The sequence below is a fragment of the Puma concolor genome, chromosome B4 (assembly GCF_028749965.1).
Source record: "Puma concolor isolate L17-30 chromosome B4, mPumCon1.1.hap2, whole genome shotgun sequence".
In the NCBI taxonomy this organism is placed as follows: domain Eukaryota; kingdom Metazoa; phylum Chordata; class Mammalia; order Carnivora; family Felidae; genus Puma; species Puma concolor.
The window spans coordinates 107003357-107020969 of record NC_141673.1 but is presented as its reverse complement, the minus strand read 5'-3'; the positions used below and the strand labels follow the sequence as shown (position 1 = coordinate 107020969).

Sequence of the window (17613 nt, the reverse complement as noted above, 5' to 3'; positions counted from 1 at the left end):
ATTTCTGTAAAAAATCAGTTAAGGGACTCACAAAATAAAAGGATGTATAATATGACAAAATATACCTAAAACATGGAGAGGAAAGGAGTAAAGAATGAGTTCAAACTTCAATGACCAACAACCTAATATAGACTGCTATATGTAGAAGATATTGTATGCAAACCAAATGGTAACCACAAATCAAAAACCAGTAACAAATATGCAAAGAATAAAGAGAAAAAAATCCAAATATATCACTAAAGAAAACGAGCAAACCAGGAAAGAGAGAAAGATAAGAAAGGGTCAGAGAAAACCTTCAGAAACAACCACATAACAAGTAATAAAATGGCAATAAATACATATCTATCAATAATTACTTTGAATATAAATGGACTAGGTGCTCCAATCAAAAGACATAGGATGACAGAATAGATCAAAAAACAAGATCCATCTCTATGCTACCTACAAGAGACTCATTTTAGATCTAATACATGCAGGGGCACTTGGGTGACTCAGTTGGGTAAGTGTCCAATTCTTGGTTTTGGCTCTGGTGATGGTCTCACAGTCGTGGGATAGAGCCCTGTGTTGGGTTCCACACTAAACACGGAGCCTGATTAAGATTTGCTCTCCCAGGGGCACCTGGGTGGCTCAGTTGGTTAAGTGTCCAACTCTTGGTTTCAGCTTAGGTCATGATCTCATGGTTTTGTGAGTTTGAGCCCCACATCAGGCTCTGCATTGGCAGTGTGGAGCCTGCTTGGGATATTCTCTCTCTCTTTCTCTCTCTGCCTCTCCCCTACTCGTGCTGTCTCAGTCTCTCTCAAATAAATAAATAAAATTAAAAAAAAGATCCTCCCCCCCAAAAAAAGAAAGATTTTCTCTCTTCTTCTCTCTTTGCCCCTCACCCCCCTCTTCTCTCTGTCTCTCTTTCTCAAAATCAATAAACATTTTTTTTTTAAAAAAGGAATTTAAAAAATACATGGAAACAAATGAAAATGAAAACACAACGGTTCAAAAACTTTGAGACTCAGTTGGTTAAAGGTCCACCTTCAGCTCAGGCCATGATTTTATGGTTCATAAGTTTGAGCCCCGCATCAGGCTTTGTACTGTCAGCTCAGAGACTGCTTGAGATCCTCTGTCTCCCTCTCTCTATGCCCTTCCCCATTCATGATCTCTCTCTCTCTCTCTCTCAAAAATAAACAAACATAAAAAAAACACCTTTGGGACACAGCACAAGCAGTTCTAAGAGGGAAGTGTTTAGCAATATAGGCCTCCCTCAAGAGGCAAGAAAAATCTCAAATAAATAACCTAAACTTACACTTAAAGGAGCTAGAAAAAGAACAAAAACAACAACAACAACAAACTAAAACTAGCAGAAGGAAGTAAATAATAAAGATTAGAGCAGAAATAAATGATATAAAACTAAAAAATACAATAGGACAGATCAATGAAACCAGGACCTAGTTCTTTGAAAAAAATCAATGAAATTGATAAACCACTACCCAGACTTATCAAAAAAAAAAAAAAAAAAAAAAAGACCCAAGGAAATAAAATCACAAATTGCAGAGGAAAAATAACAACCAACACCATAGAAATACAAACAATTATAAGAGAATATTATGGGGGCACCTGAGTGGCTCCAACTCTTGATTTCAGCTCAGGTGATGATCTCACAGTTCATGGTTCAGGCCCCACATTGGGCTCTGTGCTGAGAGTGTGGAGCCTGATTGGGATTCTGCCTCTCCCTCTCTCTCTCTCTCTCTGCTTCTTCTCCCACCCTCAAAAATAAATAAACTTTTTTTCAAAAAAGAGAATATTATGAAAAACTATATGGCAACATATTGGACAACCTAAAAGAAATGGATAAATTCCTAGAAACATACAAACTACCAAAACTGAAACAAGAATAAATAGAAAATTTGAACAGACCCATAACCAGCAAAGAAATTGAATCAGTAATCAAAACTTTTGAAACAAAGAAAAGTCCAGGGCCAGATAACTTCCCAGGGGGATTCCACCAGACATTTAAAGAAGAGTTAATATCTATTCTTCTCAAACTTTTCCAAAAAATAGAAATGGAAGGAAAACTTCCAAACTCATTCTACGAGGCCAGAATTACCTCGATTCCAAAACCAAACAAAGACTCCACTAAAAAGGAGAATTACATGGGGCGCCTGGGTGGCTCAGTCAGTTGAGCGTCCGACTTTGGCTCAGGTCATGAGCTCACAGTTCGTGAGTTCAAGCCCCATGTCGGGCTCTGTGCTGACAGCTCAGAGCCTGGAGCCTGCTTCGGATTCTGTGTCTCCCTCTCTCTCTGCTCTTCCCCTGCTCACATGCTGTCTCTCTCTCAAAAATAAATAAAGATTTAAAAAAAAAAAGGAGAATTACAGGCCAATATCCTTAATGAACATGGATGCAAAAATTCTCAACAAGATACTAGTAAATCAAATTGAACAGTACATTAAAAGAATTATTCACCATGATCAAGTGGGATTTATTCCTGGGCTGCTGGTGTGGTTCAATATCTTAATCAATCAATGTGATATACCACATTAATAAAAGAAAGGATAAGGACCACGTGATCCTCTCAATAGATGCAGAAAAAGCATTCGTCAAAATATAGCATGAATTCTTGATAAAAACCATCAACAAGGTAAGGACAGAGGGAACATACCTCAATATCATAAAGGCCATATATGAAAGACCCACAGCTAATATCATCCTCAACAGGGAAAAAATGAGAGCTTTTCCTCTATGGTCAGGAAGAAGAAAGGAATGTCCACTCTTACCACTGTTATTTATCATAGTACTGGAAGTCTCTAGCCTCAGCAATTAGACAACAGAAAGAAATAAATGGTGTTCAAAATGGAAAGGAAGAAATCAAACTTTTCACTATTCACAGACAACATGATACTCAATGTAGAAAACCCAAAAGACTCCACCAAGAAATTGCTAGAACTGATACATAAATTCAGCAAAGTTCCAGGATATAAAATCAACATACAGAAATCTGTTGCATTTCTATACACCAATAATGAAGCAGCAGAAAGAGAAATTAAGAAGGCAATCCTCATTTACAATTGCACCAAAAACCATAAGATACCTAGGAATAGACCTAACCAAAGAGGTAAAAGATCTGTACTCTGAAAACTATAGAACACTTATGAAAGAAATTGAACAGGATGCAAAGAAATGAAAAGACATCCCATGCTTATGAATTAGAAGAACAAATATTGTTAAAATCTCTATACTACTCAAAGCAATCTACACATTTAATGCAATCTCTATCAAAATACCACCAGCATTTTTCCCTGAGCTAGAACAAACAATACTAAAATTTGTATGGAACCACAAAAGACACTGAATAGCCAAAATAATATTGAAAAAAAGCAGGGGCGCCTGGGTGGCTCAATTGGTTAAGCGTCCAACTTCAGCTTAGGTCATGTTCTCAAGGTCTGTGTTCGAGCACTGTGTTAGGCTCTGTGCTGACAGCTCAGAGCCTGGAGCCTGCTTTAGATTTTCCCTCCCTCTCTGCCCCTCCCCCACTTGTGCTCTGTCTCTCAGAAATAAACATTTTTTTTAATTATAAAGAAAAAATATTTTAAAAAAAGAAAAGAAAAGAAAATCTGGAGGCATCACAAGCTGTAGTCATCAAGACAACATGGTACTGGCATAAAAACAGACACATGCATCTGTGAAACAGAATAGAATACCCAGAAGTGGACCCACAACTATATGGTCAACAATCTTCAACAAAGCAGGAAAGAATATCCAGTAGAAAAAAGACAGTTTCTTCAACAAATGGTGTTCAAAAAACAAACTGGACAACAACATGCAGAAGCATGAAACTGGACCACTTTCTTATACCACACAGAAATATAAATTCAAAATGGATAAAAGACCTAAATGTGAGACAGGAAACCATCAAAATCATATAGGGGAATACAGACAACAACCTCTTTGACCTCAGCCATAGTAACTTCTTATTACACACATCTCTAGAGGCAAGAGAAACAAAAGCAAAAATGAACTATTGGGACTTCATCAAGATGAAAATCTTCTGTACGGTGAAGGAAAAAATCAACAAAACTAAAAAACAATCTATGGAATGGGAGAACATATTTGTAACTGACATATCTGATAAAGGGTTAATATCCAAAACACATAAAGAACTTATCCAACTCACCACCCAAAAAATAAATAATCCAGTAATAAATAGGCAGAAGTGGGTCACCTGGGTGGCTCAGTCAGTTAAGCATCTGACGCTTGGTTTTGGCTCAGGTTGTGATCTCAAGGTTCATAGGCTCAAGCCCCACATTGGGCTTTGCATTGGCAGTGTGGAACCTGCTTGGGATTTTCTCTCTCCTTCTCTCTGCCCCTTCCCTGCTTGTACCCATGTGCACATACTCTAAATAAATAAATAAATAAATAAATAAATAAATAAATAAATTTTTTAAAAAAGGAAGAAATAGGCAGAAGACATGAACAGACATTTTCCCAAAGACATCCAGATGGCTAACAGACACATGAAAAGATGCTCAACATCACTCATAATCACAGAAATGAAAATCAAAACCATGATGAAATACCACCTCACCCCTGTCAGAATGGCTAAAATTAACAACACAGGAAACAATAGATGTTGGCAAGGATGTGGAGAAAGGAGAACCCTCTTACACTGTTGGTCGGAATGCAAATTGGTACAATCACTCTGGAAAACAGTATGGAGTTTCCTCAAAAAGTTAACAATAGAACTACCCTATGACCCAGTAATTGCACTACTATGTATTTACCCAAAGGATACAAAATACTGATTCAAAAGGGTACATGCACCCTGATGTTTATAGCAGGCATTATTAACAATAGTTAAATTATGGAAATAGCTCAAATGTCCATGGACTGATGAATGGATAAAGAAGTGGTGTACACACAGACACACACACACACACACACACAGACACACACACACACACAGTGGAACATCACTCAGATATCAAAAAGAATGAAACCTTTCCATTTGCAATGACATGGATGAAGCTAGAATGTATTATGCTAAACAAAATAAGTCAGTCAGAGAAAGACAAATACCATATGATCTCACTCATATGTGGAATTTAAGAAACAAACCAGATGAACATATGGGGGAAGAGAGAGAGGGAAGCAAACCATAAGAGATTCTTAACTACAGAGAACAGACAGGGTTGATGGAGGAAGGTGGGTAGGGGATGGGCTAAGTGGGTGATGGGTATTAAGGAGGGCACTGGGTTGTGATGCCAGTTGTGATGTTGTGATAAGCACTGGGTGTTATTGTAATTGATTAATCACTAAATTCTACACCTAAAACCAATTTTACTGTATATGTTAACTAACTATAATTTAAATAAAAACTTGGGAAGGGGTGCCTGGGTGGCTCAAGTCAGTTAAGCATCTGACACTGGCTCAGGTCATGATCTCACGGTTCATGAGTTCAAGCCCCATGTCGGACTCTGTGCTGACAGCTCGGAGCCTGCAGCCTGCTTCAGATTCTGTGTGTCCCTCTCTCTGCTCCTCCCCCACTCATGCTCTGTCTCTGTCTCTCTCCTCCTCTCAAAAATAAACATTAAAAAAAAACTTGGGGAAAAAAATCCCAACAAACAAAAGTCTAGGACCAGATGGCTTCACAGACAAATTCTGCCAAATATTTAAAGAAGAGTTAATACCTATTCTTCTCAAACTATTCCAAAAGACAGAAAAAGAAGAAAATATCCAAATTCATTGTATGAGGCCAGCATTACCTTGATACAAAAACTGGATAAAGGCACTACACAAAAAAAGAAAACTACAGGCCAATATTTCTGAAGAGCATAGATGCAAAATTCCTCAACAAAATGCTAGCAAACAAAATCCAACAATACATTTTAAAAAACATTCACCATGATCAAGTGGGTTTTATGCCTGGGTTGCCAGGGTGGTTCAATATTTGCAAATCAATCAATGTGACACATCACATCAATAAGAGAAAGGATAAGTATCATATGATGGTGGGGCACCTGGGTGGCTCAGTGGGTAAAGCGTCTGACTTCGGCTCATGTCATGATCTCACAGTTTGGAAGTTTGAGCCCCGCATCGAGCTCTGCACTGACAATGAAGAGCCTGCTTGGGATTCTCTCTTTGCCTCTCTCTGCCCCTCCCCCACTTATTCTCTCTCTCTCTCTCTCTCTCTCTCTCTCTGTCTCTCCCCTTTTCCCTCTCTCTCTCACAAAATAAATTAAAAAAAGAGAATTGTATGCTTGTTTCAATAGATACAGACAAAGCATTTGACAAAGTACAACATCCATTCATGATAAAAACCCTCAACAAAGTAAGTTTAGAAGCAACATACCTCAACATAATAAAGGCCTTATAGAAAAAACCCATAGCTAACATCATCCTCAATGGGGAAAAACTGAGAGCCTTTCCCCTAAAGTCAGGAACAAGACTAAGATGTCCACTGTCACCATATTTATTCAACATAGTACTGGAAGTCCTAGCCACAGCAATCAGACAACAAAAAGAAATAAAAAGAATCCAAACAGGCAAGGAAGAAGTCAAACTTTCACTATTGCAGATGATGTGATACTATATATAGAAAACCTCAAAGACTCCAGCAAAAATATACTAGAACTGATAAGCAAATTGAGTAAAGTCACATGGTACGAAATCATTCTACAGAAATCTGTTGCATGATTGTACACCAATATTGAAGCAGCAGAAAGAGAAATTAAGAAGACAATCCCCATTTACAGTTACAATAAGATACCTAGAAATAAACTTAAGCAAAGAGGTGAAAGGCCTGTGCTCTGAAAACTATAAAGCACTGATGAAAGAAATTGAAAAAGGCACAAAGAAATGGAAAAATAACCCATGCTCATGGATGGGAAGAACAATTGTCTATATAACCCAAAGCAATCTACACATTTAATGCAATCCCTATCAAAATATCAACAACACTTTTTACAGAACTAGAACAAATAATCCTAAACTTTGTAGGGAAACACAAAAGATCCTGAATGGCCAAAGAAATTTTGAAAAAGCAACGCAAAGCTGGAGGCATCACAACTCCAAAATTTATGTATTACAAAGTTGAAGTAATCAAAACGGACATATAGGTCACAAAAACAGACATATAGATCAATAGAACAGAATAGAATAGAAAGCCCAGAAATAAATCCCTGATTATGTGGTCAATTAACCTTTGACAAAGCAGGAAAGAATATCCAATGAGAAAAAGTCTCCTCAACAGATAGTGTTAGGAAAACTGGACAGCAACATGCAAAAGAATGAAACTGAACTACTGTCTTACACCATACACAAAAATCTATTCAAAACGATTACAGACCTCAATGCAAGACATGAAACCAGGAGCACCTGGGTGGCTCAGTTGGTTAAGCCTCTGACTTTGACTCGGATCATAATCTCACAGCTAATGATTTTGAGGCCTGAATTGGGTTCTGTGCTAACATCTCAGAGCCTGCTTTGGATCCTCTGTCTCCCTGTCTCTGCCCCACTCATGCTCTCTCTCTCTCTCTCTCTCTCTCTCTCTCTCTCAAAAATAAATAAACATTAAAAAAAAAAAAGACCTGAAACCATAAAAATCCTCAAAGAGAGCACGGTCTGTAATTTCTCTGACACTAGCCTTAGCAACTCTTTTCTAGATAGGGTCCCCAGAGGCAAGGGAAATAATAATAAACTATTGGGACTACAGAAAAAAAAAAGAAAGAAAGAAAGAAAGAAAGAAAGAAAAGAAAAGAAAAGAAAAGAAAAGAAAAGAAAAGAAAAGAAAAAGCTCAGTGAAGGAAATAATCAACAAAACTAAAAGGCAACCTTTGGAATGGGAGAAGATGGTTGCAAATGACATATCTGATAAAGGGTTAGTATCGAAAATATATAAAGAGCTTGTAAAACCCAATACCCAAAAAACAAATAATTCAGTTAAAAAATGGGCAGAGGGGCACCTGGGTGGCTCAGTCAGTTAAGCAACCTACTTCAGCTCAGGTCATGACCTTGAGGTTTGTGAGTTTGAGCCCCGCGTGGGGCTCTGTGCTGACAACTCGGAGCCTGGAGCCTGCTTCGGATTCTGTGTATCCTGCTCTCTCTCTGCCCTTCCCATGCTCATGCTCTGTCTCTCTCTGTCTCTCAATAATAAATAAACATTAAAAAAAATTTTTTTTTAATGAGCAGAAGACATGAATAGAGCAGCAAATTTTGGGTAGCCACACACCCAGAGGCTACAGAAATGCTCTCAGGGAATGTAGCCTGGGGATGCCATCTTTGCACTGTCCCTTGGCCTTGCTACAGTTTTCTGGTACCTCCCAGAAAGGACTCATCTGGAGTCCTGATTTTTGCAACTGTCTCCAAGGAGACACTTTCAGATTTCCTGATCTGGAGGCCAGCAAGGTTAACCTTTATGGCACCACAGGACTGTATATATTTGCATACGTTTAAAGCTGCTGCCTGAGGGTCTACTTTCCAATTAGCCTGAAATTAGGGGCTGAGACTGTCCCTCTGGAACTGGAAGCCTCTCAATAACTGGGACCTATCAGGAATAAATCAGGTTGGGGTGCCTGGGTGGCTCAGGCAGTTGAGTGACCGACTTCGGCTCAGGTCATGATCTCACGATCTGTGGGTTCGAGCCCCATATTGGACTCTGCTAGCAGCTCAGAGCCTGGAACCTTCTTCAGATTCTGTGTCTCCCTCTCTCTCTGCCCCTACCCTGCTTGCACTCTATCTCTCTCTCTTTCAAAAATAAACATTAAAAAAAAATTTTTTTTAAAGGAATAAATCAGGTTGCTTAGACAATCACTAAAGTTGGAGAAACAACCAAGAACTAAGGCAAAGTTAAACGATAGGTTTTCTTTCCTACAAAAGGCCACTCCTTTAAGACTGGAAAAGATAGCTGTTTCACCTAATGTATAGAAAGAGAGAGTTAAGCAAAATAAGGAGACTGGGGTATATTCCCTAAAAAAGAACAGGATAAAACCCCAGAGGTGAAAAATTTTAATGAAACAAAGATAAGTAATTTACCTGATAAAGAGTTTAGGATAATGATCATAAAGATGCTCACTGAACTCAGGAGAAGAATGGATGAACACAGTGAGAACTTCAACAAACAGACAGAAAATATAATAAAGTACCGAACAGAAGTTACAGAACTAAAGAGTACAATAACGGCACTGAAAAAAATATGTTAGAGGGGTATAACAGCAGACTCGATGAAGCAGAAGAAAGAATCAGTGAGCTGTAAAAGAGGGAAGTAGAACTCACCCAATCAGAGTAGCAAGAAGAAAAATTAATTTTAAAAAGTGAGACAACATCACGCAGAATAACATCTGCATTAGAGGGGTCCCAAAAGGAGAAGAGAGAGGAGAAAGGAGCAGAAAATTTCTTTGAAAAAATAATAGCTGAAATATTCCCTAACTTGGGGAAGAAAACAAACGTCCAGGTCCAGGAAAGCCAAAAGACTTCCAAAAAAGATAAACCCAGAGAGAGCCACACGGAGACACATTATAATTAAAATGTCAAGAGTTAATGGGGCGCCTGGGTGGCTCGGTCAGTTAAGCGTCTGACTTCAGCTCAGGTCATGATCTCTCAGCCTGTGAGACAGAGCCCTGCGTCAGGCTCTGTGCTGACAGCTCAGAGCCTGGAGCCTGTTTCAGATTCTGTGTCTCCCTCTCTCTCTGGCCCTCCCCCATTCATGCTCTGTCTGTATCTGTCTCAAAAATAAATAAACGTTAAAAAAAATTTTTTTTAAATGTCAAGAGTTAAAGATGAAGAGAAAATCTTAAAAACAGCAAGAGAAAAAACAAAGCACAATGTGAAAAAGAAATGCTGTGGCCAGAATGGAGTGTCCTGATATATTCAAAAGTGCTGAAGGGGAAAATCTTCCAACCAGGAGCACTCAATTTGGCAAGGTTATCATTCAGAATTAAAGGAGAGATAAAGAGGGGCACCTGACTGGCCCAGTCAGTAGAACCTGTGACTCTCAGTCTCAGGGGGGTAAATTCAAGCCCCATGTTAGGAATGGAACCTACTTTAAAAAAAAAAAAAAAAAAAAGAGTAAAGGAGAGATAAAGAGCTTTCCAGACAAACAAAAGCTAAAGGATTATTTCATCACCACTAAACTGGTCCTACACGAAATGTTAAAGGAATTTCTTTAGGCTAAAAAAAAAAAAGGGAGGGGGCACAAATTAGTAAGAAGAAAACATACGAGAGTAAAATTCCAATATAAGTATATAGTAAGTGGGTTGATCACTTACAAAGCTAGCATGAAGGTTAAAAGGCAAAAGTAGCAAAAATAACTATAACCACAATAATTAGTTAAGGGATGTACAAAATAAAAAGATGTAAATTGTGATATCAAAAAGCAATCTATTTTAAGTTGATAACAAGTTTGAATGCATTCTAAAACTCTACATTTTTAGTCCCTCTCCATAACTTTTTATATTTATGATGTCACATTTTGCATTTTTAAAAAAAAAATTTTTTTTTTTCAAACGTTTATTTATTTTTGGGACAGAGAGAGACAGAGCATGAACGGGGGAGGGGCAGAGAGAGAGGGAGACACAGAATCGGAAACAGGCTCCAGGCTCTGAGCCATCAGCCCAGAGCCTGACGCGGGGCTCGAACTCCCGGACCGCGAGATCGTGACCTGGCTGAAGTCGGACGCTTAACCGACTGCGCCACCCAGGCGCCCCGTCACATTTTGCATTTGATAGCAAAGAAATACAGGGAATCATAAGACACTACTATGAACAATTATATGCCAACACATTTGACAACCTGGGAAAAAACAGAAACATTGTTAGAAACATATAGTCTTCCAATACTGATTCATAAAGAAATAGAAAATCTGAATAGGTCAATTACTGCAAAGGATTTTTTGAAGTGGTAACCAGACATTGTGGTGATCATTTTGCAATATATACAAATGTCAAATCATGTTGTATACCTGAAAACTAATGTGTTGTACATCTAAAAACTATACTTCAATTAAAAAATTTTTTAACATTTTTTTTTTTTGAGAGAGAGTGAGTGGAGGAGGGGCAGAGAGAGAGGGAGACACAGAATCTGAAGCAGGCTCCAGGCTCTGAGCTGTCAGCACAGAGCCCAACAGGGGGCTTGAACCCATGAACTGAATCGAAATCATATGCTTAACCGACTGAGCCACCCAGGTGCCCCTGCTATAAATTGCAAAACATAATGTGTTTTGAGGTAAGCAAGTTACAGTAGAATACATTCAATATGATCTCACTTACACAAAAGTTGAAAAAAAATAGATCTCAAAAACACATAGACTAGGCAAACCATAAGAGACTCTTAAACACAGGAAACAGAGGGTTGCTGCTGGAGGGGTGTTGAGTGGGGAGTAAGCTAAATGGGTGATGGGCATTAAGGAGGACACTTGTTGGGATGAGCACTGGGTGTTCTATGTAAGTGATGAATCACAAAATTCTACTCCTGAAACCATTATTACACTGTATGTTAACTAACTTGGATTTAAATAAAATTAAAAAGAGGGGCGCCTGGGTGGCGCAGTCGGTTAAGCGGCCGACTTCAGCCAGGTCACGATCTCGCGGTCCGGGAGTTCGAGCCCCGCGTCGGGCTCTGGGCTGATGGCTCAGAGCCTGGAGCCTGTTTCCGATTCTGTGTCTCCCTCTCTCTGCCCCTCCCCCGTCATGCTCTGTCTCTCTCTGTCCCAAAAATAGATAAACGTTGAAAAAAAAAATAAATAAATAAAAAATAAAATAAAATTAAAAAGAAAATAAACATATACTATCAAAAGAACACACACGTGGGCACGCCTGGTTGGCTCATAGTTAAAAGTGTCCAACTTCAGCTCAGGTCATGATCTCACAGTTTTTGAGTTGCAGCCCCGCAACAGGCTCTCTGCTGTCAGCACGGGTCAGCGCAGCTGTCAGCACAGTGTCTGATACTCTGTCCCCCTCTCTCTGCCTCTACCCTGCTCATGCATGCTCTCTCTCTCTCTCAAACACACACACACACACACACACACACACACACACACACACTCACACTCACACACACACGAACTAAAACCAAGTGGCAAAACAACCTGAACAGTAAAATGGCATTGATTTGAATTAAAAAGAACTTATCTGCTCATGGGATGGAAAGGGAGAGGGAAAAGAACTAAGAGTCATGGTTAAAGGGACTTTAGCTACATTCATAATGTTTTATTTCTCTGCAGGAAAAAAGATAAAGCACATAAGACAAAAATTTAACAGAAATCTTGGATTGTGAGAGTAGAGGTGTTTGTTATATTATTTGTGTTTTCTATATTATTATCTGTGCTTGAATTTTAAAAATATATTATAAATGTCTGAAAATTATATACGTGTTTTAAAAAGAAGAATTAGGGAGTCTAAAGAGCAATCTGAAGTTTTGGCCTAATGTCATCTATGTTCTATAAATAATCCTTGCTAGCATGTGGATTTTCTTGGAGCTATGCACCTGCTCCATGGGAGGACATACACCAATTTTGCTCTCCATCCTCCTATTTCTAGATTCTGACCAAGTTGATCCACATTTTCAGATTTCCTCTCCTCACAAATTTAACTCCAGAATAGAATTCAGGGTAAGTTAGAAAAAAAACATTCTATTTGCAGTGCAAAGATAACATCACGAATTAAGGTGAAATGTTTATCTTGCACTTATTTTTTATATTTGCTATATTTACATTGTCATAGTAAAAGTGTATTCTGTTTCAGATATGTAGGTTTGTGGGCAAGAGTACAGCCAAGTGTTAAGTAGACCAAAGGAACTGAAGAAACAGATCCAGTGACAGAGGCTGGATCTAAAAAGGGCAGCATCCAAGGGTTAGGGCAAGTTCAGCTGTAGTTAGGACAGATATCAGCCCTTAGGACAAAGGACAGATGATTATTTGGCAGTTGGAATACACCAGCTCTGTTAAAACTGTTGGGTGTTGGGTCAGATTAAAGGTCAGGCTGTGGCAATAGTGTTATTGCTTGTGATCTGACCACTTACGTCAGGATGCTAGCAGATATACAGAACCAATATTCTGAGGGAGTGATTTGATAAGGACGAGTGAAGATTATAAAACTATATCCTGCGAGTTTACGAAGGATTTTTGCATTGGTTGGGACCTGTTTAGTTCCTAATAATAGAAACTCACATAATTGGGTGGCATTAACTTCAGATGCAATGTGATCAAAGGTTTAAATGATACACTCACAACTCTTTTTCACTGGCCATCTATGTTAGTCACTTTCGCTGTAAACATGTTTTGTAGCAAGTTAGCCCCCTCACCTCAATGCTATGTAACAAGTAACTCAAAATCTCAGTGGCCTACAACAATGAAAATTTATTTCTTGCTGACAAGTCTGTAGATTGGCTATGTTTAAGCTAATATTGGCTGGTCATGGATGGGCTTAGCTGGACTACAGTCTTCAGGTTAGCTACAGATCTGCTCCATGTGTTCATCCTGGGACCAAAGCAGAGGGATGAACAGCTATCTGTTCTTTCCATGGGAGAGAGCAGAAGATACAAAATTGTTGGTGGAAACTCATAAGGCCTCAGCTTAGAATGGGCGCACTGGTCATTTCTTTCTTTTTTTTTTTTTTTTTATGTTTGTTTATTTTTGAGAGAGAGACAGAGAGACAGAGTGTGAGCAGGGGAGGGGCAGAGAGAGAGGGAGACACAGAACTCAAAGCAGGCTCCAGGCTCCATGCTGTCAGCACAGAGCCTGATGCGGGGCTTGAACTCATAAACCATGAAATCAGGACCTGAGCCGAAGATGCTTAACAGACTGAGCCACCCAGGAACCCCTGCACTGGTCATTTTCATCCCTGCTCTACTGGTCAAAATAAGTCATATGGCCAAGTCCAAAGTCAATAGGCACGGATGTAATTCCATTTACTCTAGTGGGAGGCAATGCAAAGTCAAATGGCAAAAGATTAGAGAGAGAGATGGATAGAGATAGATGATAGGTAAATAGATAAATCTATCTCTCTCTCTATATATATATAATTTCAAATTAAGCATGAAGATTTGGAAGCTATAATCCAATCCACCACTCACTCTATCTCTGAACTTTCCTTGCCTCTGCTTGGCTTCCCTAGCATGTAGGCTCTGTTGCCAAAGTCAAGATGGCTGTTAACTGTTCCTGTCTCACTTTCCCCAAGCTCAGCAGTCCTAATGGATACAGAACATCTTTCCAGGTAACTTTAGTTAAAAAAAAAAAAAGTCTAAGAAGAGTTCTGATTGGGCTGGCATGGGTTTTACCTATTCCTGAACTGACCACCACCACTAAGGAAGATAGGGCCCTCTGATTGGCCAGCCTAGGCCACACACCTATCGCACTTTATTATCCAGGGATTAGGAGGAGGTCTTCATAGCCTCACCAGGATCACATAAAACTTTAGAGGGGTCCTTAAAGGAACCAATACGGAAAGACAGACACTGCAGTCTTTAATCTCAGTAGGAAACTAGAAGCCTAGACAGGGAAACCAAGTAAAAACCCAGCCCTATGGCATCAATGTGAAAAAACTAGGAAGGAACAGCAGACCCTTGAGCACCAGAGTTACAGCAATGGGACTTAGGCTGAAGCTTCTGTGTACTTCTTATCCCTACTGTGGACCTGAGATAGGCTTGGTAGAGACATAGAACTCCAGGAACATCCAGCTTTAGGAGCAACTGGGAGGAAAAACAATGTGTGTTTAGCTGTATTGGTAAAGTTAAAATGCTGGGGTTTTTAAAGGTGAAAAAGTACATCTGAATCTTAGGGAAAAGCTATACTGTGCCAGCTTCAAGATTCAGACATTGGTGCCAGTGAGAACCACAGGGTAAAATGAACACTGCACTTACAGGTGTAAATACACTGGGGCCAACGTGGCAGACCTTTTACCAGATGTCAGGAGTAGACTTGTGACTCACAACACTGTCCTGAACACTAATAACACACCAACAACTTCATACTGCAAAACAAAACAAAACAAAAGAAACCAACTATAGTTTAGTTGAAGTGAGAAACTTAACAATCAAAGTCTTTCCAAATGAGTTGTAAACTATATCATTTCTTAAATTAATGGAATGAAGTCTAAACCTCCAGTGGTTTGTAAATTATGTGCTCAGCAAATATAAGGTGAATGAATGAACAAATCATCAGGATTCCCTCCGTTAACCGGTTTTGTGGAAGACCTGTACCAGTAACGAGAAAAATGTAGGGATAAAAATAGAGAATAGGGGGAGAGAGTGCCTGTCTGAGGGACGTTATAAAGAATTGCTTGCAGTGGAAACAAAGTCAGGCACTATTAGCTTTGGAAGTGAGTGAAGAGGAGGTGACAACTATGGTTGCTCCAAGATAAAGAGGCTTTTGCCTCCAGGCAAGGTCTTCAAGGAAAGCTTTAAAGGGCCCAAACAGGTCCATGAATCCCCTTTCTGGTTTGGTTCATTCTCCCTCCTTAAGGAGCTGATTCTCCTCCACCCTCAAATCTTCAGCCCACAGAAGGAGATGTGATATTAGTACTTGCCTCTCCATGTTCTTCAGAAAGAGAGTCGGATTGGAGTGTGGAAGAAGCCAAGTATCCCCTGTAGCCTGAATGTTTGGAGGTAGTAAGAGTATAGAATGAGCCCTGTTTTTTCTAACACCAGAAGAAATAAGATGTGTTGAGGGGTTCTTTGGTCTATGAAAGCAAAAGCTTGTGATGTTTCTGATAATTAGAGATTATTTGAAGGTAATACCAAAACAACAACAACAAAAAACAAAACAAAAAGAACAAAAACACAAAAAACAAAAAACCTAATGTGTCAAGGATTCAAATTGTACCCAATTGCTGTAATAGTCTGTTTCTCCCCAATCCTCCTCCCTGAGCCAGAGCTCCCATTTGTAAGACAAATAAACGCCAACTGAAATAAAAGTTCTTTTTAGACAAGGGTCAAGGCAGATTAGAAATATTCTAGCTAGGTTTCCCAATCAAAGATGGGTATTTCAATTTCTCTCTAGTCAGAGTCCAATGGCAGTGATGTTTCCATGCCATTAGGCCATGTACGGATCCCGTGGTGCTGAGTGGGAGGCTCGGGGACCAGAGCACAGGCCTGGGCTGGGCACACCAAATGGGCCCTGTCATTGGTAGAGGCGGTATAGGGTGACATGCCACAGGACACCTTGGCTCTCACTCAGACTGTTATTTTGAATAACAAGAGCACAATAAAGTGGGCTAATCAGTGTTGGGGCAAGCAGGGATTGGGTCATGGCTACACAAAGTTACAAAACCAGCATTTGGCTGGCATAAGTAGACAGCAATATCACTTTCAGATACCAGACTCCCTCTGCCCTAGTTCTGTTCAAAGTCCAGAAACCAGGACTCTCCCTAAAGTCTAGAGCTTGAGATATGCTCGCTCACACATATTATGACACTGTCTTTGAAAGGAAATTCAGTTAGGACACTGGTGGAAAGGTCAAAAAGCAGTGAAATGTCATTCACCTGAACATTACCAACGGATAGTTGCTGTGTGGAAGGAGTGAGGGGCCGGGGGGAGGTCCTCCCACAGTTGCAATGTTTCTCCCCTCTTGGCCATTACAGAAAACAGAAATGGTTTCATTTGGTTCATCCAATGGTTCATTGGATGTTTCCACCTGTGTGAAGGAAATCTGAGGAAGGCTCACTGTCTTCATCACTTAAGAGCTGTTTGTTTAGTTTAGTTTTGTTGTTGTTAGTTTTATATATATATATATATATATATATATAGTTATGTTAATAGCTCACGCATGCACGCCTGTTTATGTCTGAATGTCAGAGTTGTAACTCACACTCTCATCAAAAAATTTATAGAGAAAAAAATAAAGGAGGGTTTGGTTAAGGTTCATGAGGCAATAATAAGACCGGTTAAGCATTGCACCTTTTTTTTTTTTTTTAAGTTTATTCATTTACTATTTGAGAGAGAGAGAGAGGAGCACATAAGTAGGGGAGGGGCAGAGAGACAGACAGACAGACAGACAGAATCTGAAGCAGGCTCCAGGCTCTGAGCTGTCAGAACAGAATCCTATGTGGGTCTCGAACTCAGGAATGGTGAGATATGAGCTGAGCTGAAGTCTGAGTCTTAACCGATGGAGCCACCCAGGTGCTCCCCATAGCACCTTTAATGACTAGTTAATGGTTTTATGCTCGTCAGGACTGTCAGCTCGGTAGGCAACTTCTTTTTTTTAATTGTGGTAAAATGTATATCACATAAGATTTATCATTTTAATCATTTCTAAGCATACAGTTCAGTGCAGTAAGTACATTCACATTGCCATGACTCCATCACCACCATGCATTTCCAGAACTTTTTCATTTCCAACTGAATCTCTGTTCCCATTAAACACGAATTCCCCATCCCCTACTCCCACCTCATCCCTGGCAACCTGCAGTCTACTCTCTGTCTCTTCTGACTACTGTAGGTCCCTCATAGAAGTGGAACCACATGGTATCTGTCCTTTTGTGACTGGTCTGTTTCACTTAGCATAACGTCTTCAGGGTTCATCCATGTTTGTCATAAGGTTTTCATAGTTTATTTTCCATTGATTGGACTGTTTTGTTTTCTTGCTGAGGACTCTGACTTGAAAACAGAATAACTATCTGAAAGTTTGCCTGGCCATGG

General features: G+C 39.5%; 1 long non-coding RNA gene across 4 annotated transcripts in view; it reads left to right on the top strand.

The window, feature by feature from the left end:
• LOC147579402 (uncharacterized) overlaps window positions 1-17613 on the top strand; it is a 53106-nt gene that overhangs the window by 22668 nt on the left and 12825 nt on the right. For 2 of the 4 annotated variants that reach the window (XR_015253897.1, XR_015253894.1), the window contains exon 2: window positions 14094-14192. The exons of the other annotated variants lie outside the window; for them this stretch is intronic. This is a non-coding gene — a long non-coding RNA (uncharacterized LOC147579402). The remainder of the gene's footprint in view (window positions 1-14093; window positions 14193-17613) is intronic. 4 annotated transcript variants of the gene reach the window in all.